At 32.5% G+C, this 27717-nt stretch overlaps 1 protein-coding gene across 2 annotated transcripts in view; it reads right to left on the bottom strand.

The window, feature by feature from the left end:
• LOC145260381 (uncharacterized) overlaps positions 1 to 27717 on the bottom strand; it is a 223965-nt gene that overhangs the window by 55388 nt on the left and 140860 nt on the right. For both annotated transcript variants that reach the window (XM_080118332.1, XM_080118331.1), the window contains exon 2: positions 3845 to 3974. The gene's annotated coding sequence lies outside the window, so the exon portion shown is untranslated. The remainder of the gene's footprint in view (positions 1 to 3844; positions 3975 to 27717) is intronic.

The raw sequence follows: 27717 nt of genomic DNA, 5'->3' as shown, positions 1-27717 counted from the left end.
AGGCAGAAAAGCCCAGCATATAAAATTAACAGTAGGTTCTTTGATATGACCGGGGGGGGGGGCGTTCGAAATGAATATTTCTGCTTAGAACACAATTGAACTATAACACTTGACTTCTGCATTTTCAACTTTAATTCAAACCATTATAAATAAAATAATTTTCTAAAATCAACAGTTGGTTCTATAATAGTATAGTAGACTATAATGCATTGTGTACTAAGTCACTGTGTAGCTTTATTCCAATGCACTGCGATGGCTCCCCAACTAGAGCAGGCAATCAATTAATTTGATTGTAAAATGTGTGATTTCTCTGATTTCGATAACAATAAAAATATGAGAGTGTGAAACATTTGTTGATCATCATTCAATCCCGGGCAACGTCAGGTCTCTCTGCTCATAGAACATAATCCTAAAGTTATGCCACCGACTGTTCAAACACCCTAAAGAAAAAAAAGTGCTATTTTTTTTTTTTAACATCTAGCGCTTTCTTTTTGCATTTTATGCATTTATGGAACAAAACTCTGGAGCGAAAGTTTGATTATTTTAGTTTACAGCATATCAACCCTTTTGGGATTATTTAATGCTGAATCCAATACATTTCATAAAAGTTTTTATGATTTAAGTTGGTTATATCTTCAAATTTTTATTCACAGTGTTTGGTTTGGTTGTTTTGTTTTACAGCATATCAACCATTTGTGGGTTATTTAATGCTGAATCACAATAATTTTAGAAAAAAGTCTTTATACTTCAAGTCATTTATATCTTTAAATATTTATTCACAGTGTTTGGTTTGGTTGTTTTGTAGAGGAAAATTGTCTTCTTTTTTTTTTTTACCTTGCAGAACATGATTGAGTTTTGCAATGGGAAAGGAAAGAAAAAGCAATAACATCAATGTTTGGTGCATCTTAGGTCAAGAAACCAGTATCTTCAGACAGCCTGATCTGGTAACACCAGGATGGACTGAAGAAATCATGGAAATAAAATGATTCTAGAATTGAATGAATATTTTGGTCCGGTTTAGTGGTGCCCATTTAAGGGTAAGTCAACCCTTTTGTGGGTTATTTAATATTCAAAACTGTTAAGTGTTGAGACATTATGTTGAATAAAGCAGTAAATCAAATCGGTGAAGAATCAATGTAGTCCCAAGCTTGAGTGTTAAGTAATTCCTAGTAACAAAGATGACGGCAAAAAATCAATGCAGTTCTGATATTGAGTCGGTTCAAGACAGAGGCCAACGGCGAACTGAGCTTAATCCAAAATTCAACATTTTTATAGTAACACTTAAGCTTCTGATTGGTTGGTTGTTATAAGTGTGGTTATAAAAGCGATCGTCAAAATCATTGGTGTCATACTCCTATTAAGGTCAAAAAATTTTTAACAAAAACAATACCTATTGTAAAGGATTCATTGAATATGCTGCTATTTTATAGTTAGCTGATGGAACACTTTTTTCATGCCTTTCCTAACAAGTACTTGTTCAAACAATCCATCTCTCCGACTGCAAAACCTATGTGGTGAGAGTTGCAGATCTCAAAAGACTAGAAGTGTTAGAGCAATACTGCCTTTGCCGAATTCTGTGGGTCTGCTGGCACCATTTTGTCTCCAATCAGGACACACTACAAGATTAGCCCCTTCAACCAAGAGAGAAGACGTTGCTGGTTCTACCACGCTGTGTGTTGCAACACAGGAGATTTCATACATGAAGGAATAACTCCAGAACCACTCCAAGGTTGACGAAAATGCTTGGAAGACCAACTGAAGACGTGGTTTATGTTGAACCTATCTACAGTGTTTGCTGCTCATCTTGGGACTGGTTGCTTATCACTATCTCAGCCACTAAGGACCATCAAGCGCGGTCTGCATTCATCCTTGACGCTGTATGTTCTATCAGAGGAGTCGACTCAACTGATTCTAGGTAAATATCACCTCAAATAAAAGAAATAAGTAGTTACCTAACAGTATCACAAGTCGGCCTATTGATTTCATAGCTCAAGTATCTATTACCTTTTATGGAAACCACTCTAAACAAGACATGAAGCTACAAGGAGCTAAAAAAATTAAAACAAATAACACTTCAAGATCAAAAACTAGCCACTGTTGCTTATATCCTCCACTGGCTGCTTCTAGTACAGCAGACAGCTGGGATATATAGGATTTTTTTTTAGGCAGCAAACTTTAAATAGATGACTATTTTCTTTAATTACAGATCTGGCATTTATTGGTTATTTTGAGTTGAAATTAGTTTGGCAATTCGTCCTTAATGGACTGACACCCGAGCAGTGTTTGCAAATTCCAAATGATACGATCAATTTATTGAGAGAAACATTTGATGAATGAATAATTTCACAAAATAAATTTGTCAACTGGCCACCTTGTTCATATAATTTAATCCCATTAGATTATCTTATACATAGAGTCCTATGTCTACACTGATAAACCAGATAATCGGTCACTTGGAAGACAATATTTGACATGTTATTGCCAAAATACAACCTAATTTAACACGTAGACACGTGAAAATTGGACCTCTAGATTACGCCATATACACGCGAGCCATGGGGTCATACATCTGAAGTTGTATTAAAATTATAGATATTAAAAATTAATCTTTGGAATAAACCACATATTTGTATGATGAAAATATTTTTGTGTAATTTATTTTAAAGTTTGTCACCTCTAAAAAAAAAAATAAATAGAAGAAAAAAAAAAATCACACACACCTTATAAATGCAGGTAGAGACTACTTGTGAATTTGATATCTATATATCTATAAAAGTGAGAATGTGTGTGTATCTGTGAGGACACTTCTTAACCTATATACTTAACGAATTTTTGATCTACAGATTTGAAATTTGGTTTATAGGGTATTCAGATGTGTGGAAAACTTTTTAATTTATCGTCATCCAGAAAAAAGGGCTGCTAAGGGGTCGAAATTAAAAAATTGGTACTTGGGGGATCATCGTATTTTTATCTGTTTTCTGTTTGTCAACTGATTCACGAGGTTTGAAAACACCTTTTAAAAATCATGTCAAGCTGGCCTAATGGTTATCGTACTTGACTCACTGTCTTTAGGCTTTAGTTCCGATCTCAGCTCGAGTACTTTTTTTTTTTTACTTACAAGAAGTGAACTGTTTAGAAAAAACATAATACTCGCATGCACATGTTTCAGTTTCTATCTGTTTTTTTTAATTTCGTTTTTTAAAAGAAATTTAATGTTATGTTTAATACTGGGCAATGCCAAATACATCTGCTAGTTCTCTATAAACCAGCATAGGCCACCCAGAGCTAATACCACACCAAGTATTATCAGTTTAGCATGAAAGCAGATGAAAATAAAAGGTGATGTCACAGAATACAAGGAATCTCTTCCCAGTCAAAACTCACGGACACGGCATAAACACTGAAACTTCAGAAACAAAAACCAAAGACCACAGAAATCATTAGAGCAGAAACAGGAAAGGTGTATAAACTCTTCCCACATATCTCAACAAATAATATCATAGCCGTAAATAACTCAAAATATGCAGAAATTTACAAAATAATAATTTAAAATTAAAAAATCTTTAAATTTTAATTTCAAAAAACATAATAATAATAAAAAACTAGCCAATGTTGCTTACATCTCCCACTGGTTTTCCCTGATGCAGCAGAAAGCTAAAGAAGTTGAGAACCCTTGATCTACATGTTTGCCATCACAATGTTCTATGAACCGTAAAAAAAAAGACAATCCCTAAGATTTCACGTTCTGTTAGCCTCTACTGAAAAAGATAGAGGGGAAGTAATCTGCCTACCCATCACTCAACTCCACTCATCCCCAAAGAGAAGAAAAATGTAAATATCTCACCCTATTGATACAGCCATTATAGACGGCTTTGTGTCATCAAAGTTTGTCAATCCATATCTACGTGTTGCTTGTGATTCCGACACCACTTGGATCGTATGGAAGACATACTCAGCAGAGTTTTCTTGATAATCTACAAGAGAAAACACAAAAAAAAAAATCATTAGATATCAATAAAAATAGATTCCAAAATCTAGTGGGAGGTTAGGAAGTGGCTTGTAAGTACTAAGACACAAATATGAAGAAATAATTGGATGAAAATGATTCTATAGAAGTCAACAATATAAAATAGTTTGTTAATAATTTTACAACTGAGAGAATTACTATGAAATTAATTGTCTATGACTATTTTATCTAAATTTTATGAGGAAAACAATTCTATGCAGTTAATTAATGAACGGATACAAAATAATGATTACACCGTGTGATGATGATCTAAATTCATTTATCAGTGATTTTTTTCTTTACATAATTTCACATTTAAAATTGTTGTTTTTTTTAAAATCTAGTATATATCTTTTTTTTTTTAAATCTAGTATATATCTGCATATATTTTATTTCTTAATGAATTGGAAACATAAAACAGAAATTGTATTGCTTTACTAAAGAAATCCCAAAGTTTTTGGGAAAAAAAAATCGTTTTTTCTTTTAGTACTGAATTTTCAAGAATGAAAGGACGAACGGTAGAATCCCCCCCACCCCCATTTGACATATACGCAGAATACATATCATCCCTCTATTTAATTTTCTTGTTTTTTTTTTTTTTTTGTCATCTGGTCAATCCAGGGGTAGATAACTGGCTGGTTAATCATTCTTCAAAATATCTCTTGGCAAGGTTACAAAGGAGTTTTCTCCCTTTAATGTAAAATATTTAAAAGTATTATATATCCATCTTACAGTTGCCCCGACAGAATTCAAAATCAAGTTCTCTATGTTACCTGGGTAGAAATAAAAATAGACTTCAAAATCTAGTGGGGGTTAGAAAGTAGTTTATAAGTGATGAGATACAAATAATTGGATGAAAACGATTCTATGGAATTCAACAATATAAAATAGTGTAATGTTATGACCCTTTAGGCTGTGATCATAGCGTAATATCTGTGTTAACTGTGGCAAGCAGGGCCAAGGGTCAAAACATTATCATTATTATTATTATTATTAATTGATTCGAGTGATGGCTGGGCGCTGGATCAATTATTATGATTAGAAAGATAAACAATTAAATTGGGAAAAAATGGTTGACATATATAAAATAATAAGATCGCAAAAGGAATGTGAAAATAGAAAGTAGAAAATAGATGTAAACATTATTTTTGGTTTACATAAACAAATAACTAGATTGGGGACATTAAGTTGGTCTGAGACACGCAATGATGTGACATAAAAAAAAAAAACATGTGATGTATGTAGATTTGGGGAGATTCTAGGCAGTCGTTAGCTGGACATCAGAGAAAACGGATGACTCAAGATGACGTAGTAAGCGGCATCACTTTGGACAGCCAAGATGTAAAAAACGTGTAATCTCTGAAAATGCCGGCTAGATCATAAGAATAAATGTTCGTAAATAATTCAGGTATGTGTTGTGGTATTTACATCTGTTAAAAAAGAACTGTTTGTCTACAAATGTTTCAATACGTCCACGTCAATCGTTTCCTGTTAGAACTGTTGCATAAATGTTAAAATATACACACTAGACGATCAACTAAATGATATGACATATATATACATACACGCATTTACACGTACACGAATATACAGATAAAATATAAAACCCAACTATTAAACATGTATATCGTTATGGAATATATTCACATACAACATATTACGTTTTATAATATATATCTCCCATCTGACTATATAACACTAGTCTATTAATAATTTTACAACTCAGAGAATTACAATGAAATGAAGAGGTTTAATTGTATATCGCTAAGCTTATTTTGATAAGTGCCCTCCATTTAATTTCTCTGTGCAATTGTCATTTGGTAAATCCAGGGGTAGATAACTCTGGCTTCAAACTATCTCTTGGTAAGGGTTCAAAATTTGTTCTCTCTTTAAATATTTCAAAATATTATTCGGTGACTTATGTATCCACATAACAGTTGAACAGAATTCAAAATCAACTCCGAAATCTATTAGACAATTACCTTTTTTGTTCCTTAGAATCCCTTTCTTAGAGAAAAGAAGATGTTGCTGTTTATTCTACTATTATTTCCACGAAAGGTGTTCGACTGAGCTCCAGTCTTTGTAAGACATTCAGGTGCTTCTATATTTAATTTAAATAACGAATAAAATATTGAATTTCGCGTGAAACAAATGGTACCTACATAACTGCCATATCACAAATAGTAACATATTCAACTGTTACAAAAATCGATAAGGTAGAAAATTAATTAATCATGAAAAAAAGACATTTGTAAAATCTAGCATTTTGGTTTTCAAAATCTTCCAATTCGGATCGGAGAATCAATAGGGGAGGTAATTCTAATTCAGTTTCCAATTTCTCAGAAATTTAATGCCAATTTCAGAAAAGTAATTTCGAACAGTTTTAACATGGACTTGAGATTACAGCAAAGTGATATTTTTTTTTTTCAACTGATAAATGCAGACTTGTCGAGTTCTTCTGTCTGCTATACATGATGTTTCAGCTGAGTTACTTCCCTTTTGTCTCTGTCACGTGATCCAAGATGTCTGCTTCAGTGTGTATTTTTACCCCTATTGGAACTTGTTTTCACAAATAATTAATTTTCTACCTGATCGATTTTCGTAATTTTTGCATATGTTCCTATTTGCGACATGACAATTACATAAGCATCATTTGTTTTACTTGAAATTCAATATTTTTTCGTTATTTAAATATAGAAGCGCCGACATTCACAGCAACAACTCGTCATCCTATCACAACAGAAAAAGTGTTAAGATGTCAATGTTCTTCTTCGGGTTGATATGCCGTTAAATTGGCTATAACAGGATCGTCAAAATCCAAATCTCTTTTCTATCACTAGTTGGCACAAAAGTTTTTTCATCTTTCGTTTTTTAAATGATCTTCAGTAGCAACAAGCCGAATTTCAAAATTCCCTCAATGCAAAAATTAACACTCATTTATATTACTCGCTTTCAACTCATTTGCATATTAAATTCACCATTACAGCGTCCTAAACCTATTCACTGTCTTCATAGACACATTAAAAAAAAAAAGGTAGGGCTTTACTAAAACAGCGATTACTAAAAAAAACTCAGTGTTTTCATCGCAAGAGGACTTTCCTTTCTTCTATGTGTCCAGTATCAGGAGAAATTTCCCTGAATATGTAAGGACTTCCCGTCTATGGAACACGGTAGCATAGGACTGCTTTCCTATAAACTACAAACATAGCTGTCTTCAAATCAATGTCCACAAATACTCTAACCTATTTAAGAGTGTTCGCTAATGGATTGAGAGCTGGGAATTCACTCCTCAGTCGAATCATACGAAAGACAGATTAAGTGGAGTGATCCTGGGAAAAAGAGTAGCCCCCCTCCACTATGTGTCAGGGTTAGGATTAGGGTTAGTTTCTAATAAAAGGGGGAACCTACAGGTTACTTTTGTTAATGTTTTTTACTTGTTTTAAATTGTTCCCATAACCAAACATAGTTCAACGCATTGATCAATTTTGGTTGACAATTATTTCATTCCATCCCATTCACCTTGAGTGGCTTTTGGCCATGATAAGTGGTGATACAACAGTAAGAAAATAAAAAATGAGTAAATAAAATATCATGAAATAATGCAGTTAAAATCAATTCATGAATCTGAACCAGTAAAGCATAAAAGCATAGTTTTAACATTTGCTGTAGGCATTTGTAGGTAATGTTGAGGCAATTAATCGGAATTAAAAAAAAATCAGAAATTTTTGGGCAAAAGAAAATATTTGTATTATTTGAATTCGTCGGACAACTGTTCTCATCTTGAATGTCATTTTCACAACGTTTTTGTCAGTTGTATCTTGTTGAACTCGGGAATGTTTCTGTCGAACTCAGGAATTTGGATGGAATTTTGAGCGGAACCCTTTATTTATTTCATGGGATAGCATGCTCTTGTTCCATCAGCCATGATTGGATGGAGGTCCTAAGTAATTTGCAATTGTATTTTTCGGTCGCCCATGCTTAGAATTGAACCTGCAACCTTCAGTTCAATTGTAAAAGTGATATTCTCCTGAAGATTGAAGGTTAAACCTCAAATTCACCAGTTTGATAAGATACATCTGAAGAAGGTCGGAGGTTACATAGACCAAAACATTGTGAAAATCACACTCAAGATGAGAACAGTAGTCCGATGAATCCAAATAACACGAATAACCAATCCTCATCTAAAAAATTCAGAAACGTCACAGGAAAAAATTTGCGCCCATTTTCTGATACCAAAAACGATTATTTTTTTACTGTTTTTATTTCTTTGTTTTTGTTCAAAACTTAATTTTCCACGACTCCTATTAATAATGAACTGATAAATATCTATACACTTTAATACTAAACTCTATAATTGTATTTCTTTTTTTTTACATTTGCAAAAATATATGCACATAGTACATGTTTTTTTGTCATAATCCAACCTCTAACACTAAATAAAAAAAAAAAAACAATTAAAGAAAAAACCCTCTATATATAGAAATTTAAAAAGAATCAGAATCGTTAATTGTATCAGAATCAGGAAAATATTGGAATTGTCCCATCACTAATTGTAAAGTAAACAGGTCTAAGCTAACCGTCACAAATATGCTAATAATGTATGTATGCCATAAGCTAAGTTTAGTTCAAATTCAAATATTGATTGGAAAGATAGGATATTCACAGATTATTTCAATACATTAGGATTTGGCTAAGAATTTGAAAGCCAATAATTACTTTCTAGTCGACACTTTAAATGTTTCCAAATTCTTCCTAAATTTCAAAGGGTTACAAAATAATTCATCCTGTTTTCCACCTATTAACAACAGATTAAATTAAATGGCTGCGAATCTTCCATCGGTGTTACGTTTTTGTAATAAATTTAAGAAATCTTGTTAATTTATCGTTCATTCAAAAATAATGAAAAACAATTCTTTATTAAAGACTAGCCTGGGTACCCGGCTTTGCCCGGATGTTTGGAGGTGTGTGTTGATAAAAAAAAAAAAAAAATGGTAGTAGGCAGGCAGGCTCGAACCCGTACCGCGAAGGAGGAAAAGAACGTGACGCCTTTGCGATTGCGCCCATCACCAAAACGGAAGTGACGTAGGTTTAAATTAAGCCTAGACAATCAAAAAGAGAAGATGATTTTCGAAAATATAGGCGAAAAAAGCGACCCCTCCCTGTAGAAAAGTGCCCAGTTGAGGGTGAAGGAATTAATATTTTGGGCCAATTTTTCAATATTTGTCGTCTGAAGGGTCGAGCTTCAAAAAGGATACCGATCTCATGAAAATCCGCGGCTTCTGTCGAAAGTTTTAGGCATACATACATACATATATGATGATTGCAACGTCTTGTCAGACGAGTGCCACTCCCTCAGACACTTAATATCTATGAGCCCAAAAATGACCTTTTTTTTTTTTTTTTTTTTTTTTTTTCAAAGTCCTACTGGTGAATTCACACGCTCAAGTAGGCATGATACTGAAGACGGTCATTGAGATCAATTATTACATACTTCCAGCATTTCAAGCTCCCACGCGTCACAACTTTTCCATCGCCACAGGACCACTTTTATAGACAAATGCCTGAGGGAGTATCTATACACAGATGATGTTATAGAGTCTTAGCTTTGTACGACAGCTAAGTCTCTCTCTCGGTTCAAAATGTTGAGATCCAGCAACAAGCAAGAGCAAGATAGTCAGCAACAAGTTAAACTGCAGACCAGCTTAATGCGGGTACTGGTCTCCCGCTTTATGGTTTTTTTAAATCAGAGATTTGCTTCTCCTAGAAAGGTTGCCTTCACCATGGCTTACGGGAGCCCTCTCCACCGCAACACACACATGCATACACACAAGCATACATGGTGCTAGTTGGCTGTTGTCCCCGAAAAAGGGTTCATTCGCCCTTTGGAAGGTCTTGTTTTTAATCCTTCAGGGAGACTAGCCACCCTCCTCACCAAACAAATCTGGTGGGGGAACCAGTTTAGTCGCCGGTGACCCGACCATGAAGCAAGTAGTACTGGGTTACATGGTACCAGTAGCATATGACATGACCTGACAGAATACATACATACATACATGGTGATTGTCACTTCTTGATAGAAGAAGACCATCTTTCCCTTGCTTTATTGTTGATTACTCATTCATTTTCATGTATTTTTGAAATATCTTTTCTTTTTTTTAAATACATACATACATACATTTAAACAGATAGGTGAGATTTATGTTATCGATTAAATAGGATTCAAATTTTAAGGAAAATGATTATTTACTAATGAAAGTTATGAACTGTTTATTTTTTTGCTATTCTGTCCATCTATACTTCTTTAAAGTAATCGTTAGTAGAAATCATTTTTTTTTTTTTAATTATTTTTTTCATAGTTATTTTTTCAATTTTTTTTTATTCTCAAGATTACAAAAAAGAAAAAAAATTTTTTACCGATGTTTACTCGTTCATACACACAAATATTATAATATGGCATTCATAATTTCCCCCGTTATTAAAATCACATGAAATATTTTTCGCAATTATATTATTTTTGAGGTGAAAATATTGAATAGACAATGCTTAATTCGATGATAATATTGTTAGTTTGAGAAATTAATTTTTTTCGAGTTATATTAATTTCATTAACATGGACTCTAGGGATTTTTTTCGTAATGTTCCTGAAATATTAAAAAAAAAAAAAAATTAATTGTCAACATCTATGATGCTTTATTTTCATAAAAAATAAATTCATGCATTTTTTTTAGTAATTAAAACTATAACTCTAGAAAATATGATTTTTGTTTACATAAAAATAATACATTTTAAATAAAATTTAAAGAAAAATAATGGGTTCATTATATTCTGTGATCGTTAATTAATAAATAATGAAAGCTTCATTAAAATTGGCTGATTTCCTGAATTTTGGTGCAATTTTAAGTGATGGGAAGCAAAACGTTTGGGGATCGGCCATTAATTTTGCATGCACCTATAATTTAATTTTAGATCAACTTAAAGCATTTTTTTCTAAAACAGAGTGACAAAGCTCTGTGATTCAACGGAAACCTTCACTTAATTCTTACCATTAGCTTTCAGAAAGTCAATAGTAGTATTCCGGTTTCACTTGTATAGAAGAAACTGCACCGAAACATGAAAAAAATTTAATTTTATCAACATTTGTAGTATTATTAGTAAGAATAAAAAGTGAATAAAAACATTTAACGATTTTTTTTTTATTAGAAGAAAAAAAATTAAAATCTGTATGTGTTTAGATTATTCAAACTACTGTTCTTATCTCAAATGTTTTTTACACAACATTTTGGACAATTTAACCCCTGACATTCTTCAGGTATACTTGTTGAACTCATGGAATTTATTTAATCCACTGAATTTTACCTAGTGCTATATCTATTACATCATACGTCCTTGCAGAATAAGTAAAATTCAGTTATAAGTGACACTCTTCTGGAGGTTGAAGGTTCAATCTTCAATGTAGGGGAGTTGAAGAATACAATTGCGAATTATTAAAGTTTGACAGAATGATTCCCAGAGTTTGATAGAAAGATTCCCCAGAGTTTGATAAAAATAATTCCCCAGAGTTTGATAGAAAGATTCCTCAGAGTTCGACAGAAAGATTCCCCGGAGTTCATCAGAAAGACTCCTAGAGTTTGACACAAAGATTCCCCAGAGTCTGATAGAAAGATTTCCCAGAATCTGATACAAAGATTCCACAAAGTTCAGCAGGATGATTTCCAGAGTTCAACAGAAAGATTTCCAGAGTTCGACAGAAAGATTCCATGAGTTTGATAAAAAAATTTCCCGAATCTGATAGAAAAATTTCCCGAGTCTGATAGAAAAATTCCCTGAGTTCAACAAAATACACCTGAAGAAGGTCAGAGGTTACAACAGCTGAAACATTGTGTGAATAAAATTGAAAATGAAAACAGTAGTCTGAATAATCCAAATAACCCAAATTATCAATTCTCATTCCAAAAATTCAGAAACATTTATTTACATTTTGGCATACAATATTTTCAGATGAAAACAAATAATGAAAATGAAATTGTAACCCATTTTCATCAGCAATGCTTAAACAGTCTAGTAAAACCAGAAAGACAATTACTTGCATTTGTATATCAAAAAGTCAGGGATCAGCTTGATGTTGACTTTATATTGTAAACTGACCCTCCATCCCAAGTAATCCTCTTCTTCTATTATCTATATATATAAAAGCGAAAATGTGTGTGTCTATGTATGCATGACGAAAATTCACAAACTCAGTATCATATTGAAGCCCCATCCTTCGCATGAAAAATATCGAAAAATTGGCCAAAAACGTTCATTTTTTCACCCCGAAATCGACAATTTTCGACAGGGGGGGGGTCAACAAAAACGGTCCCCTCGTGATGACGACCGGTTCTACGCATGCGTCAGATGACGTCATGACCTGATTTACTTTAAATACTTGAAGAACTGACTAAATTTCATGTACGTCGCATTAGCTCAGTTGGTTAGCACGTTGGTTCATTATCTAAACGTTTTGGGTTTGAATCGTGGTGTGAGATGTCTTTTTTTTCTTTTTTCGATTTTTTAAATTTTGAACCAGTGTTATTTAAGCCATTTTTCACGTAACGTTCGTTTTTCTGTTTTTTGTTTTTACTTCGCTTATCCACCCCCGACCACACACCCAAAAACACCCGGGTACCCACCGATTTTTTAAATTTTAATATCGAAACAGGCTTATTTAAGCCATTTTTCACGTGTTCGTTTTTCTGTTTTCTTTTTTCGATTTTTACATTTAACATCGTTCATTTGCCTTACATTAGTTTTTTTTGTGTTTTTTTTGATGTTTTAATTACCCCCCACTTAATTTTTAACGCTCGTTTTTATGTTTTCTTTTTTTACTTTGCTTATAACAAACCTGGTCATTGACCTCATTTGCTGAATAGCTATTGCTTATGTCATCATCATTGTTGTAATGCTCGACGACTTTCATGCGCGCACCTGTCAATTTGGTTCTTACTTAAATAAATTCAAACATCTTTCAGTAACTCATTCTGGCTGGCCGAACGGTTCATGTTTTTTTCACATTTTATTTTCAAACTTCGCCTCAGGGCTTCGGGTTCGATCCCCCCCCCCTCCGGTTTCTTTTTTTATTTAACAGCACACACACCTCCAAACACTCGGGCAACGCTGGGTACTCCCGCTAGTCTATTATATAAAGGAGAGTCGTCTGTGTGTTTGTGTATGTGTGTGTGTTTATATGTCTGCTAAAAACTTTCGTAGTGTGCATTTGACCGGGTCACAACCAGTACCATCTGAAAGAACAATGCCCTGGATGCATAATATGTGAAAATTAGAAAAAAAAGATTAATTCTGTTGTGGTCAACTGGACCATTTTTTTGGAAGAGGGCTCCTTTTTCACGTTGCTCTTTTCGAAAGTCACACACGTGTATCCAAAGAAAACTATGTTAAAAAAGCTTATTTTGCAACGCCACGACGTCAGAAGCACTCAGGGTTGTGTGGGCAAAAGTGCTTGTCCGTAAGATTTTGCCTTCTCTTTCACATTTCACGTTTGAGCCCAGATACCATGGCTCGTTTATTTTTATTTATTTATTTTTTTGCGGTCACACGGGCATGCCTTACTATTTTCATTGAAAGAAAAGATTGTTTGATTCATTTTTTTGGAGGAGGGAGGGGGGTAGGATTCTAGCGCACAGGCAACAAAAAGTGCTCAATATCCAGAGAATATCTTCTCTTCGTGTCCCTTCTGCCGAAATATCTGGTGGGGAGGTTGTCACGTAACTTCTTTTTTCGGACGATTACATTTTTGTTTTTTTTATTCGTTTTTAAGTATCTTATTTTTTAAATTGTTTTGGTTGTAACGATGGAGTTGACATATAATAATGAAAAAAACTGCTCGATATCCTTAAGTATAGCAGGAGTGTCCAAACGGAACTTCATGTCGACTCGGGCAATACTGGGTATCGATGCTAGTAGTAAATAAATGCAAATAAATGTAACGAATAAAAAATAGTATTCGCTCGTCTCACAGTTACTAAAATAAAATTTGATGAGATTCTTTTATAATTTTAAATATGAAGATGAATTTCATTTTGTTTTTTTTTAATAGCAACTTCTTTCTCCACACAAACTTAAACTGTGACTTTTGGGTATATATATATATAAAAGTGAACGTGTGTGTGTGTGTGTGTGTGTGTGTGTGTGTGTGTGTGTGTGTGTCTGTACATTTTCCAACACAATAACTCTGTCAATTTTCAGTCTACAGACTCGAAATTTAATATACAGGGTACTGAGATTTGGAAAAATCTTTGTAATCAGTTTCCAGTCAGAAATTCGTCTGTTAAAGGATCAAAGTTCAACGATTTGACCTTTGAAAACTCTACCAAACTCCTCCGCCAATTTTGGGTCTAAACAATTGAAATTTTAGATATAAGTTCCTTGGACATGGGTTTAATTTAATAACTTGATTTAAGCCCAAGACGAATTTTCACGAGATCATTTTGAAGTTCGATGTTTTGGACAATAAATATCGAAAAATTGGCTAAAAACATTAATTTCTTCACTCTCAACTGGGAACTTTTCTACAGGGAGGGGTCACTTTTTTCGCCGAATATTTTTGAAAGTCATCTCCTCTTTTCGATTGACTAGCGTTAATTTAAACATTCATCACTTCCGGTTTCTTGATGGATGCAACAGCAAAGACGTCGTGGTACAGGTTCGAGTCTGCCTGCCTGCCTGCCCACTACCATTTTTTTTTTTTTTTTTTTACTCGAGTGTTTAGAGGTGTGTGTTGAGCAATGCCGAGCACCCATACATTCATTAGAAAAAAAAAAAAGAAAGATAAGTCAAGGCTAACGAGCCGAAATCAGATATTTCCTGGGGTCAACAGAAATTAAATCAAATAAATAATTATCAACTGCAACATTTTTTGTGGATTTTGTATAAAAACTAATGGGTGATTTATTTTTTAAGATATTTATGATAAACTGTAATTGTTGCTTACTTGGTGATATATTGAACAAAACATACAAAATATATAATCAAATTTTGTTTAAAAAAAAATGCACGCAAGAAAAAGAAAAGCTCATAAAAGAATATTTTATAGAATTTTAGTAACTCATATGATAAAGTAATTTGGCCCTTGTGCATTACTTTTTTTGGGAACTTTTTTAAGATCTAAGAACAAGGGGAGATAATTCAATTTCAGAACAAGAAAATGAATGAAAGTTTTGATATAAAATTCAGTTTTTCTTGATTGTATTGAGAAAACGATTTTTTTTATAAAATATAAATTTTCGTAACAAAATCAAACATTCTGAAACGAATGGAAATTATCATATGAAAATGTATAACTTTTAGTAATTTATAAATAGTATTCTAGAATTTTTATTTTGTTATGAAAATTTATATTTTTTGTAAAAAAAAAAAAAGAAAAGATGTTTACTTAAAACAACAAAAAAAATAATTTTCTTAATGTTCAGATAATTTATGTTTTAGTTTGTTAATTATTTTTTTTTTTTTTTTTAAATTTAATTGTCTCCTCCTGCCCTGAAATCTTCAAAATGAAAACAACAACAAAAACTGTTCTCAAAACAGTAATGAACAAGTGTAGCGATTTTAATGATTAAGGGTCGTTTTAAGAAGGTTGGGTTCATCATATAAGAGTGGGTTTAAAATCAGCAGTAGCCAGGGAGAGGCAGTTAGTCAGCCTACTAGTTTTGCAATACAGTGACTCACCAGATAAAAGCTACTAGTGGCGATAATTACAAGGGGAGGGTACTACAATAGATAACAGTTCCACATCATCGACCATGGCCAGGTTGTCAAACTACAAAAGGTTGACACACAGACAAATAAGATGACATGGCAATAAGTGACCTTCTCCTCTCCCACCACATCACAAAACTACTGTCATTAGCACCCGCGATGCTTTCACTTGCTTGCTAGGAAGGAATGGCTTCGTAGTCGTCGTCGTAGTCGTCGTCGTGAAATAATTGATTTTCTTCTGGCGGTATCATATCGGAGTTTGTAAGATTGCTTTGGCTAAACCAAATTCTAAAAACAAATAATCAATTCCTTGCAAAGAAGGGGGAAAGAGAAGGTGGGGGGGCGGGGTTATTGCTAGACCTTTGACAGAATCATGCTTTCTAAATACTACCAAGTTTGCACCACAGTTAACAGTGGCAGAGAAAGACTGAAAATGTGAATGAAATAGAAAGAGAAAAGTAGAGAAGCAAAATAGCATAAGAGAAAGAAAAAGCAAAAAGGAGAAAACAGCTAAAGAGGGGGAAAAGTTAAAAATAGAGTGGGGGAAGCTAAGATAGAGGGGAGAAAGCTAAGAATAGACGGGGGAGGGGGAGCTAAAGATATGGGGAAAAAGCTAAAAAAAAAAAAAAAACCAAAAAAACTAGATGGTAAAAAGGCGAAGGAGAGAGAAAAGGAGTCTAAAGAAAGAGAAAAAAAGCTAAAGAGAGAGAAAAAAGGCTAAAGAGTGAGAAAGGGGGGGGGGGAAATACCGAAAGAGAGATAAGAAGAGAGGAAAAGAGAGATAACCAGGAAGAAGAGAGAAAAAGAGAGAAAGAAAGACAGAAATAAAATGAGAGAGCTAGGGATATAGAGAAGGAGAGTGGGAGAACAGATGGAAAGAGAGAGAACTCTAAGGAAAAGAGAGTGAAGTTGAGAGAAAGAGTGAGAGAAAAATAAAAGATGAGTAGGTGTTGTCCCCCTACCCCGCCCCGAGGTTAAGGTTCAGAAAGAGGCTGACCAAAATAAAACTCCATCCAATCCAGTCCACCAGATTAGAATCACTGCTGCTGCTGCTGACTTTCTGATGCTAAAATAACAGTAAATCCTTTGGACTACTAATCCAATGAGAAGAGAGAGATGGGGAGGGGAAGCACTAAAGGGAAAATGGTACGAACCAACCAACCGTAAGGAAGTGAGTGACAAAGCAATATTAATATAGCATTGATAGATCATTATTTAGGTGTGCAAGACATTTGTATACAGAGTAAATAGGCGGGGAAGGCTATCATCTTTCAATAGAAAAAGGTCTATTGAACAGTATAAAACGAGGCCGAATTAGTAGAGTAGCCTTGAAAATGGGCAACTAGTCTGTGAAAAGGAAAACCGGAGACTTGTTATTTGTGTTGTGGTATGTATGTGTACCACACCTTTGTTATCAGCATATATGAATGTTGATGTGGAAGCAAAATGAGATGTTAAACTTGTGCACCAGTGTGTGTGTGTGTGTGTGTGTGTGTGTGTATATATATATATATATATATATATATATATACACACACACACACACACACACATCGGTATTCGACAAATTTGTTGATTAACTGGTCGATTACTTTTCTCTTTCCTATTAAATTTAAATCATTTCATCACTGCCAAGTGACTCATCAGATGACTTTGACACATCAACATAGTAACTAATTTAACTTAACATTTAATTAAGTGTATTGTGACTATCATGGCCTTTTTCATTTATCAACTAAAATTACAAAATACAAAGTACAATTTCCAATTCTTCAATAATTAGATAAAGAAATTACAAACCAACTACAAAGTACAAATTATAATCCTTTGTGAATAACTATAAGCTGAAGTTCTGCACCTGCTGCTACCCTACTTCCTCTTCTATTCTTGCTGCCTGCCTCTCTGCTCTCATGGTCTCCTAAGCATTTAAAGTTGAATACTTTTAAATTGTAATGTAGAAACATTAGAGTTTCTCCATTCTCAGGACACAATCTGTTTCTCATAGGTTCATACACATTATTACTAAAGAGCCGCTCACTGTCCACGGATAAAGGTCTTGTGCTTAAAATATTTTGAAGCTAAAGCTTCTTTCTTAGAACTGCACACCTGTGGAACTCTGTTCCGTCTGCTTGCTTCCCACCTGACTACAACTTGGATGTCTTCAAGTCCAACGTTAACAAATTTCTAATGAACTGCCCCCTTAAGTAAACACTTCATCAAATCTCCACACTAACGTACTGTACTTGGAATTAACCCTTATCCCTGAGTGGCTTCCGGGCCTTGATAAGTGGTGACGATCGTGTAAAAAAAGGTCTCCTGTGTCTTCTTCCACCACTGAAATGGATCATCACCTCTTGCAAGTAATGGTAAAGCTACCTAATGGTCAAGTTTTTGTGTGCACTTAAACATAAGGGATTTACTCCTTTTGAGTTTAGAGTGTGATTCTTGTATTTCTGTTGTAGTTGAAGTTTCCAGGTTTAACTCAGCTTCTACCAGCTCTAAGTTTTCATTTGTTACTGTAGGATTATTCGAAGCTAATTCATCAAACAGGCTTGAAAAAGATACAGTTTTACTTTTACTTTGATCTTCTTGACCCTCGACAAAGCTTGAAGAAATGTACTCTGCTGATTCTGCTTCATTATCATCAGTAGAAGATGTAGAATCCAATTCTTAGTGCTTATGAAATTTAAATTTGAATCCTGGATCTAGGAAAGTAGACACAAGAGTTTTTAGCATTTAGGATGAAAATCTTGTTTCCATTGATTCACTGAAATGTTCAACAATGGTAAGGATTCCAATAGAGTCAGATACATCCAAGGATGGAATACTGTTGCCACATCTGGGCAGGAGCTGCTAGAAAGTACTTGTCCTGCCTTGATAGGGTTCAAAATAGATTTTGTGGCCTCGTGGGAGATGTCCTTTTCTCTTTACTGCAACCTCTTTCTCACAGAAGAGATGTTGCGAGTTTGTCTCTGCTTTATGGTTATTTTCATGGCAAGTGTTCAACTGAGCTTCAATCTATGGTCCCCCGCTTGCCAAACTTTCACAAGAAACACTCGTCTAGCTGAAAACATTATCAATAATTCCCCCCACTCTTTATCTGTGCCTAAACCTAAACGTAGATTCCATGATCAAAGCTTTTTTCTTAGAACTGCACGCCTGTGGAATTGTCTTCCATTTTCCTGCTTTCCAGCCGTCTATAATATGGTTGTCTTCAAGTCCAACGTGAACAAGTTTCTGATGAGCCGTTACACTTAAGTTAACAAATTTACCAAACTTCCATTACTATCGATTACTATATCATCCTTTTGACTATTGTACACTCTAACCCTTATTCTTGAGTGGCCTCTCGGCCTTGATAAGTGGTGCCGCCTATGTAAAAAAAAAAAAAGAAATATCAGAAGTAGATTGGACAGCTTTTGAAAGAAATAACCTCAAAGCTAAAATTGTAGGTATTATCATTGATATGGTGGAAGTTCTGTGACTTACTTCTTTGGTGATTTCTTCAAATGGTCTCAATAACTCAACAATTTTTTGAACAAGTCCCCATTGGTAAGTTGTTAAGGTAGGAATCTAATAGCGTCCAAAATTCTCGTATGAAAAAACTGAACAAATCTTTTATTAAAAATTTCTGGTTTGTGCGAATCATTCTGCTTCACATATATTCCATGAAAAAGTCCTTTTTGATTAATGTTTACCAAATAAAAAATATTCTGTTATTCTGAAAAAAAAATCCAAGTTCGTTTTCTTATTTTGAAATTGATAAAAATTAATCAGAAGGGACTTTCTGGGCATTCAACGTAAAGCAAAATGGTCTGCACAAATCTGAAATAAATCATTTGTAAACAACAATCACAACGTTAACTTGAACAAAGCCAATACAAAAATAAAATACTGATGTTAAAACAATAGTACTTTTTGGAAACCCATTCCTTAACATGTGGAGGAGAGGGTGTTTTTCTAACTAGTCTGTACTTTCACCTAACAATTTAATAAACAATACAAAATAAGTGATTTGTGCCACAAGCATTGAAAAAGGACAACTGAAGCTTTTTCTTTGTATGTGTTTGATTGGGGATGGAGTTGAGGGAACCACCTTAAATGGACGAATGTAATCAGAGCCAAGCAAAGAATTCAACAGAATTGCAAAGAAATATCAATTGTATAATCGTTGATAACACGCAGCTCTCTCTTTTATTAAAGTTAAATTGATGTTGAACATGTACGTTTACTTAATTACATCGCCATGATGAACAAAATGAAAAACACTACATAAAATTATTACATACATTAAATTGATGTTGAACATGTACGTTTACTTAATTACATCGCCATGATGAACAAAGTGAAAAACACTACATAAAATGATTACATACATTAAAAAGTTCATGGTGTAAACAGCTAATATTTGGATATAGCGTTCTACAATATGTATTGATTAGGCATACAATATTTCAGATCTTTATATTTGAACAGTTTTTGTGATGTGTGATTTTAGAATTAGTATATGTTTATGATATTTGGTACTTTGTTTCCACCATCAAAATTGAACATATTAGCATTTTTTTTTTATTTATAATAAAGTTGCAGTTGGAATTGTTTTTAAAAAATAGACATAATAATCGTTAATTATATTGAATGTTCATATTTACTGTCTTAATTCAGGTTCATTTGATGATACTTTAAAAATTGTCCATCAGTGCCATTTTGCTATTATAAATGATGCTCACTTCTCACACCTCAAAAATGAAGGCCGAAATTGAATCAGAAATAATTGTACTTTTATTCCTATTGTCTTCTTATAGTAGAGGTGATGAAGACATCTTTTGTGACATTTTTACTGCTTTTGTCAGTTGGTTCCAAAGTTGCCATGTAATTTACACTTGTCCATGCTTCTTCACCCTTAACAGGGTAGTGTATCCTTCTGACTTTGCTTCATTATCATCAGTGGAAAGTAGATGCAGAATCCAATTCTAAATATGTTTTCTATGCCAATCTTTTAAAATTAATATTTGAATCACGCATCTAGGAAAGTAGACATACACAAGCATTTTGATAGGATGAAAATCTTGTTTCCATTGATAACCTGACTTGTTCAACAATGGTAAGAAGGATTCCACTAAATTCATAAATACTAGAATTAGATTGCACAGTTTTTGACAGAAATAACCTCAGAGCTAAATTTGTAGGTATCTTTGATATAGTCGGTGTACCGTGACTTGTTTATTTGGTGACTTCTTCAAATGGACTCGGGAACTGAATATTTTTTCAAACAAATCTCCATTGGTAAGTTGTTAAAGTAGGAATCTTATCAACAGCACACATTACAAGAACTTTTCGTTGTTCTTAATTCATTTTCAGTATATAACTGTTGAATTCCACCAGGTGGTCACATCTTGACTGAGTCTGTTTTCCAAATTAAGCTGATCCTGTATTTCAGTTAATTTGCTAATTGCTAATAGAACACGATTAAAGTGAGAAACTACATTTCTGTTAAATGTAATGGTTGTCTTCACAGACTGAGTTACAATGTATGATAGTTATTCTAAATCACATACCCTGACACCAGCAACAATATTTGCTTTTGATTCCCGCAAGACTAAAAAAAAAACTTTATTGAAGATTTTATATTCATCCAGAACATTATACAATTCTTCACTTATTCTTGCACCTATGTGTGCACCAGGGAATGGAACCACAGCTCTGCATGGTTCAAAGTCATTTGAAAGCCAATGACCTGTCAAATACTGAAAAGTGCATAATCAATTGTAGCTGTCCAAATATCTGTAGTTCGTGAAATGCTGCTAATTTCAGCAAGCGACAGTTGAATTTTTATTTTACTTTTGTAAATATATCAAAAATTATTTTATTCAAATTACAGCATTCCATTGAAAAAGTATTTCACTACAAATTTTTGCAATAAACCTATTAAATCCAATGTCAAATGTCATAGAATATGGTTTAATATCAGCAGCATTTCTCTTATCAGATAATGGATCTCTTGTGACTTCTGACCTCTGGTCGTTAATATCCAAAATATTTTTTGGGGCCAATATTGAATCTGTAGTAGTTTGGTGTTTCGCTGGAGGCTCATAGTTGTTGTCATTTGTTCCTGGAACGTCAGTCCCTAAATATTCATTGTGCTTCCTTTTCTTATCTGCATCTTTTGCTTCTTTTGAATGACCCTTTCTAAGATGGTTTAACATATTAATTATTGTAAAAGTTTTTGCTGATTTGCCACCTTTTGATTTAATGGTTCAATATAAACTTGCAAGCAGCTGTATTCTTATTCTTGAGATCGACATCAAAATACTTCCAGCAGAAATTGGTTGCCATAATGGTTGAAGGTTGTTGTCAATATTAAGTTAATTTTTTATGTATTTAAATTACTTATGTCTGATATCTAAGTAGTAATTTATCTCAATGAAATATACATTATTTAAACCAGAAAAATAAAAATATATATGTAATGGTAGCAAGAGCCAGAAAATGAGGATCAAAAGTATGGTTGATGAAGAATGCTTTATTTTCGGTTTGCATATTGTCGCAATTTACTGTACAATTCCTAAATAATAATTTTCTTTGACAGAGATTTAAAGTAAAAAATAATTTTATTCAACAGGAAGAGAAAGGAGGGAAATTTTCCATATTTGCCTCAAATTAAGTGCAGTTGCAAAAGTCTACATGTTAACAGTATGTCATGCCTGTTATTTGATAATATGGTGTAGGCAATGCATGTCTCTTCGATAAATTTTCACTGGGAAGCAAAAGAGGGAGTTAACTTGTCTTCGTTTACAATATAATTAATATTAATATCATTTATGACAACAAAATTTGTTGATAAATCTGCATTAGAAAACCTATTAATGGGCCAATTAATTGGTAATCGTCTGATTATCAAAGGTTGATTAATCGGTAATCAGCCAATTTAATAATTGGTACATCTCTAATATATATATATATATATATATATATATATATATATAGTGGGGAAAATATTATATAATTTTTGTTATGCATTAAAAGGTTCCAATTTCTAAAGTTGTTTGTTATTGTTAAATTAGTAACTATTTCTTGTTAAATTTTCGCGTCATTCGCTGCATAAAAAAATGTGTTAAATAAAGAATAATGGGATGTGTCCAACAGTTATTTTCCCCACTGTATATATATATATATATATATATATATATATATATATATATATATATATATATATAATTAAAAAATGATAAAAATCAAAGATGGAGCAAATATCATAAAACACAATTCAACTACTTTTCTGATTTTTTTTGATTTATGTAATCATGGCCAAATTCTTTTCTTTTTTTTTTTTTTTTAAAGTTAATGAGTTCTTATTCTTCTGATGAGTCATGGAGGAAAATATTAAAATATTGACCTAATAATTATATGATTGTTTCTGCACTACAAAACAGATGCTGTCAAGAATTAAATATTTTAACATACTGAAAGAAATAAACGGTAAAATGAACAACATCTTCGAATTTGGAATGTAGACTTTTTGCCATTTATTTATATAATATATATAAGAACTCGGCTCTTAAGACCAAGTGTGCAGATCATGATGTTAAAAATTACAAAATCCCTCTTGGCCTTCTTGAATGATATTTACGATTTATATAAATGTTAATTTCAATTATATTTCTCATCGCAGTTAACATTGGCCGAGCAGTTTGTTCCTTGCTAATGGAGTCAGAAATGGCTTCGTGGCCAGATTCGAATCTCCCAACTGATGATAATCATGACTTCATGCACTGATGATTCCCAAAAGGATGAAAAACTAGTGTCTATAGATATTAACAAATAATTAATATATATATATATATATATATATATATATATATATAGGTTTATGTTGGAATTTTGTCTATTTTATTCCGTTCAAATGTAAAAGAAATTTACTTTATTCCGTTCAAATGTAAAAGAAATTTATTTTTTTCCGTTCAAATGTAAAAGAAATTTATTTTATTCCGTTCAAATGTAAAAGAAATTTATTTTATTCCGTTCAAATGTAAAAGAAATTTATTTTTTTCCGTTCAAATGTAAAAGAAATTTATTTTTTTCCGTTCAAATGTAAAAGAAATTTATTTTATTCCGTTCAAATGTAAAAGAAATTTATTTTATTCCGTTCAAATGTAAAAAAAATTTATTTTATTCCGTACAAATGTAAAAGAAATTTATTTTATTCCGTTCAAATGTAAAAGAAATTTATTTTATTCCGTACAAATGTAAAAAAAATTTATTTTATTCCGTTCAAATGTAAAAGAAATTTATTTTATTCCGTACAAATGTAAAAGAAATTTATTTTATTCCGTTCAAATGTAAAAGAAATTTATTTTATTCCGTTCAAATGTAAAAGAAATTTATTTTATTCCGTTCAAATGTAAAAGAAATTTATTTTATTCCGTACAAATGTAAAAGAAATTTATTTTTTTCCGTTCAAATGTAAAAGAAATTTATTTTATTCCGTTCAAATGTAAAAGAAATTTATTTTATTCCGTTCAAATGTAAAAAAAATTTATTTTATTCCGTTCAAATGTAAAAGAAATTTATTTTATTCTGTTCAAATGTAAAAGAAATTTATTTTATTCCATACAAATGTAAAATAAATGTTTAATAATGTTTTTGTTTGTTTTATTTTATTTTGTTCAAATCTTGTTTAATAATTTTGTCGTTTGTTTTGGCTTCAATATTTTGTTCTACCTTTACAATGGTTAATTTTTTAAACAAAAGATACTATTTAGCACAAAATAATTCATTTGGCAATACTGTCTATCCTCAAATAATTCTCTGGAATTTCTAACGCTAAACTTGGATTTCACCGGTCACCAGTCCGTGTTGTTAACTACTAGACCACCGTCACCTCTCACCAAATTTCGTATGTAGCATTTCTGTATTGCCAAATGAGTCTTGGAAGGTGATCAATGACTACTGCTACTAATGCTACGATTGCTAAAACTAAAAACCAACAAACACTTGATAGGGTTCTAATTTAATCGCCATAAATAGATCACATTTGGCATCGAGCATCCTTGAGTTACTAGGTGTAACAAAAAAAAAATCAACATCATCTTATGCTACAATTTAATCTTAGAATACACACATCCACCATGACAAAAATGGAAGGTTTTATCAGTTCTTGGAACTGTTCTGTGGAGTTTTCTATTTTGAGAATTTTTACCTGGATTTCACTGTCAACTTACAGTATCCTGTGGATCATTAAACAGTTGCCATTTTTTTTTTTTTATCTGAAACACCATTCTAACAATTTTACTTGGACTTTTATAAAGTTTGGAAATTTTATAAAGTTTTTAGTGATCCCCATTATATTTTTAGTGATCCCATTATTTTTTTAATGATCCCCATTAGTTTTTAGTCATTGCTTTTTCATTTTTTTCCTTCCTATTCACATATGCTTAATTCTTTTGTTTTTTAATGTTTTATTCTTGTATTTTACATTTTCTCTAATATGTTTTAATCGTTATTTTCATGGCAAGTGCACATCTGAGCTCCAATCTATGGTCCTCCCTGGCCTGACTTCCACGATAAACACTTGTCTAGTTGAAACCCCTATCAATAATTTCCCCCATGCTTTATATGTGCCTAAACCTAAATGTAGATTCCATGAACAAAGCTTCTTTCTTAGAACTGCATGCTTGTGGAACCCTTTTCCTGCATTTCAACTGACTACAATATGGTTGTTTTCAAGTCCAATGTGAACAAATTCTTGATGAGCCATCCACTTAAGTAATCCAATTTACCCAATTCCCATTACTAACAATTAGTATGACATTTTCCCATTGACTACGATACACTAATTAACCTTTATCCTCGAGTGGCCTCTGGGTCTTGATAAGTGGTGACTCCTTTGTCAAAAAAAAAACAAAAAATTCCAATCTAAATGTTCTTAAGCCAGCTTTTATTTATGTTTTATATTTTGTATAATGCTCTTCTGATGAGAAGCATTTAGCTTCAAAATGCCATGTCCTAAAGAGGTTTTTCTCTTATTCTTTCCTTATTGATCTGTTGATATAATAAAGTTATATGCAACTTTTATTCCTTGTCTTTTATTTAATGAAGGGAATCAACCATTATCATTAATACTACTATTAACCACTAAAAATAATAAGCAACAAAGATTTCTAGGGTTCAAAACTAGTTGAAAAAATTGCACATAAAAAAAATGGAGGATCCAAGTAGTGTTACTATTATCACTATAAATAGAACTATTACTACTGTTAAGGCTAAATAATCAGATTTCTATGAAATTCTGAACGTGGATAGAAGACATGAAACAAAGTCTCTGAGGAGATATACTTGACTTATTTTTTCGGAAAGCAACAAGGATTGAAAATAAATTTGCATGTCGATCAAAAAAAAAAAAAAAAAAAATATCTTGGACACATTTTTATAAAATTTAGAACATAGACATAAATAGGAGAGTAAAAAAGCTAGTTTTGATCTTTTTTTTTTTTTTTTTTTTTTAAATGTAGCAAAATTTGTTTTGCGAATAAACGTACTTGTAATAGTTACTTTTTAGTCCTTACATGTGATGCTATAATCTGGAGCAATGCCGAGTAACTCTGCTAGCACAATATGTAAACAAAAATAGATTGTGCCCAATGATCTCGAGTTTCTAATACACTCCTCAGTCTGGGTCATAGAATGTTTTGCAAAAACAGACAACAGAATACAAATGAATTCAGCTGTCCAGGTAAGCGCAGACGACTTCTAATAATAAAGGTTTGCTAAAGTAAATTGCTTCCCTGTTAAACCCACCCACTAATTATATATATATATATATATATATATATATATATATATATATACTCTTTATTTGTTTTTACATAAACAGTAATATGTTGCTACGCAGTCATGAGCATATTTCAGTCAGCTAGCTACTAGTAATTAGAAACCTCTTCAGACGATACAGCTTATACGGAAGCAAAGTTTGCAATGAAAATATCAGGTCTTCTTGTATTAACCTCGTTACACTTCATTGGTTACTTAAGCTCTGGAAAAAAAATAATCTCAGATTTTATATATATCTATAAAACTGAACGTCTGTGTGTGTCTGGTCATGAATAGGCTCCTATATGGTTGACTATTATAGAAAACTGATCACATATAATGATAAAAGATGTATTGAGACACAGGAATGGGTATGTTTGATCTGGCATAATGATGATTCATTAAAATTGTGGGGTCTGCGTATGCGCCTGGTCCACAAAGTATGGAAATAAAAAATTTAAAAATAAAAAAAAACGTTTACAAGTGTTTTTGATATATATGTACATAATACTTTGATAAGTATGTTTTAACTTAAATAGGGATGGTATAATTGTGGGGTCTGCGGTCGCGCCTGGCCTCCATAGAATGGAAATAAGCACAAACTTTAATAAAGACTTTTCATATCTATCTGCGTAAGTATACTTTGATAATTATGTTTCAGTTTGAAGAAATATGATATAATAAAATTATGGGGTGTTTGTTCGCGCCTGACCTCCATAGAATGGAAATATGTTACAAGGTTTTTTAATATAGATCCACAGAATATTGTGATAAGTGTTTCAGTGTGAACAGGTATGGTATAATAAATTATGGGGTTTATCTATTTTATTTTTACTTTCATCATATTTTGCTTTGGTTTTGATACCACCAAATTCGAAGCTATCTCTTTACAACCTTTCCTTTTCATAACCTATCATACTTTAATAAATCATAGTCCATTTTCTGTAGGCTGTTTTTGAACCCAGACAACAACGGGTACTTTTGCTAGTATATATATATATATATATATATATATATATATTTATTCTGTTTTAAAAGTCTCTGCTGCCAATGTATCATGCTTAAGCTTGAAACAGCATCTTCATCTATTGAAACTGGATCATGTGTACCTGGCTCTGCTTGGGTATCAGCCCTACGGATACCAAACCCAC

This window comes from Euprymna scolopes, chromosome 36, assembly GCF_053919585.1.
Source record: "Euprymna scolopes isolate OS-2025 chromosome 36, ASM5391958v1, whole genome shotgun sequence".
Lineage (NCBI taxonomy): Eukaryota > Metazoa > Mollusca > Cephalopoda > Sepiida > Sepiolidae > Euprymna > Euprymna scolopes.
The sequence above is the reverse complement of the archived record's forward strand: the minus strand, read 5'-3'. Positions and strand labels throughout refer to the sequence as shown.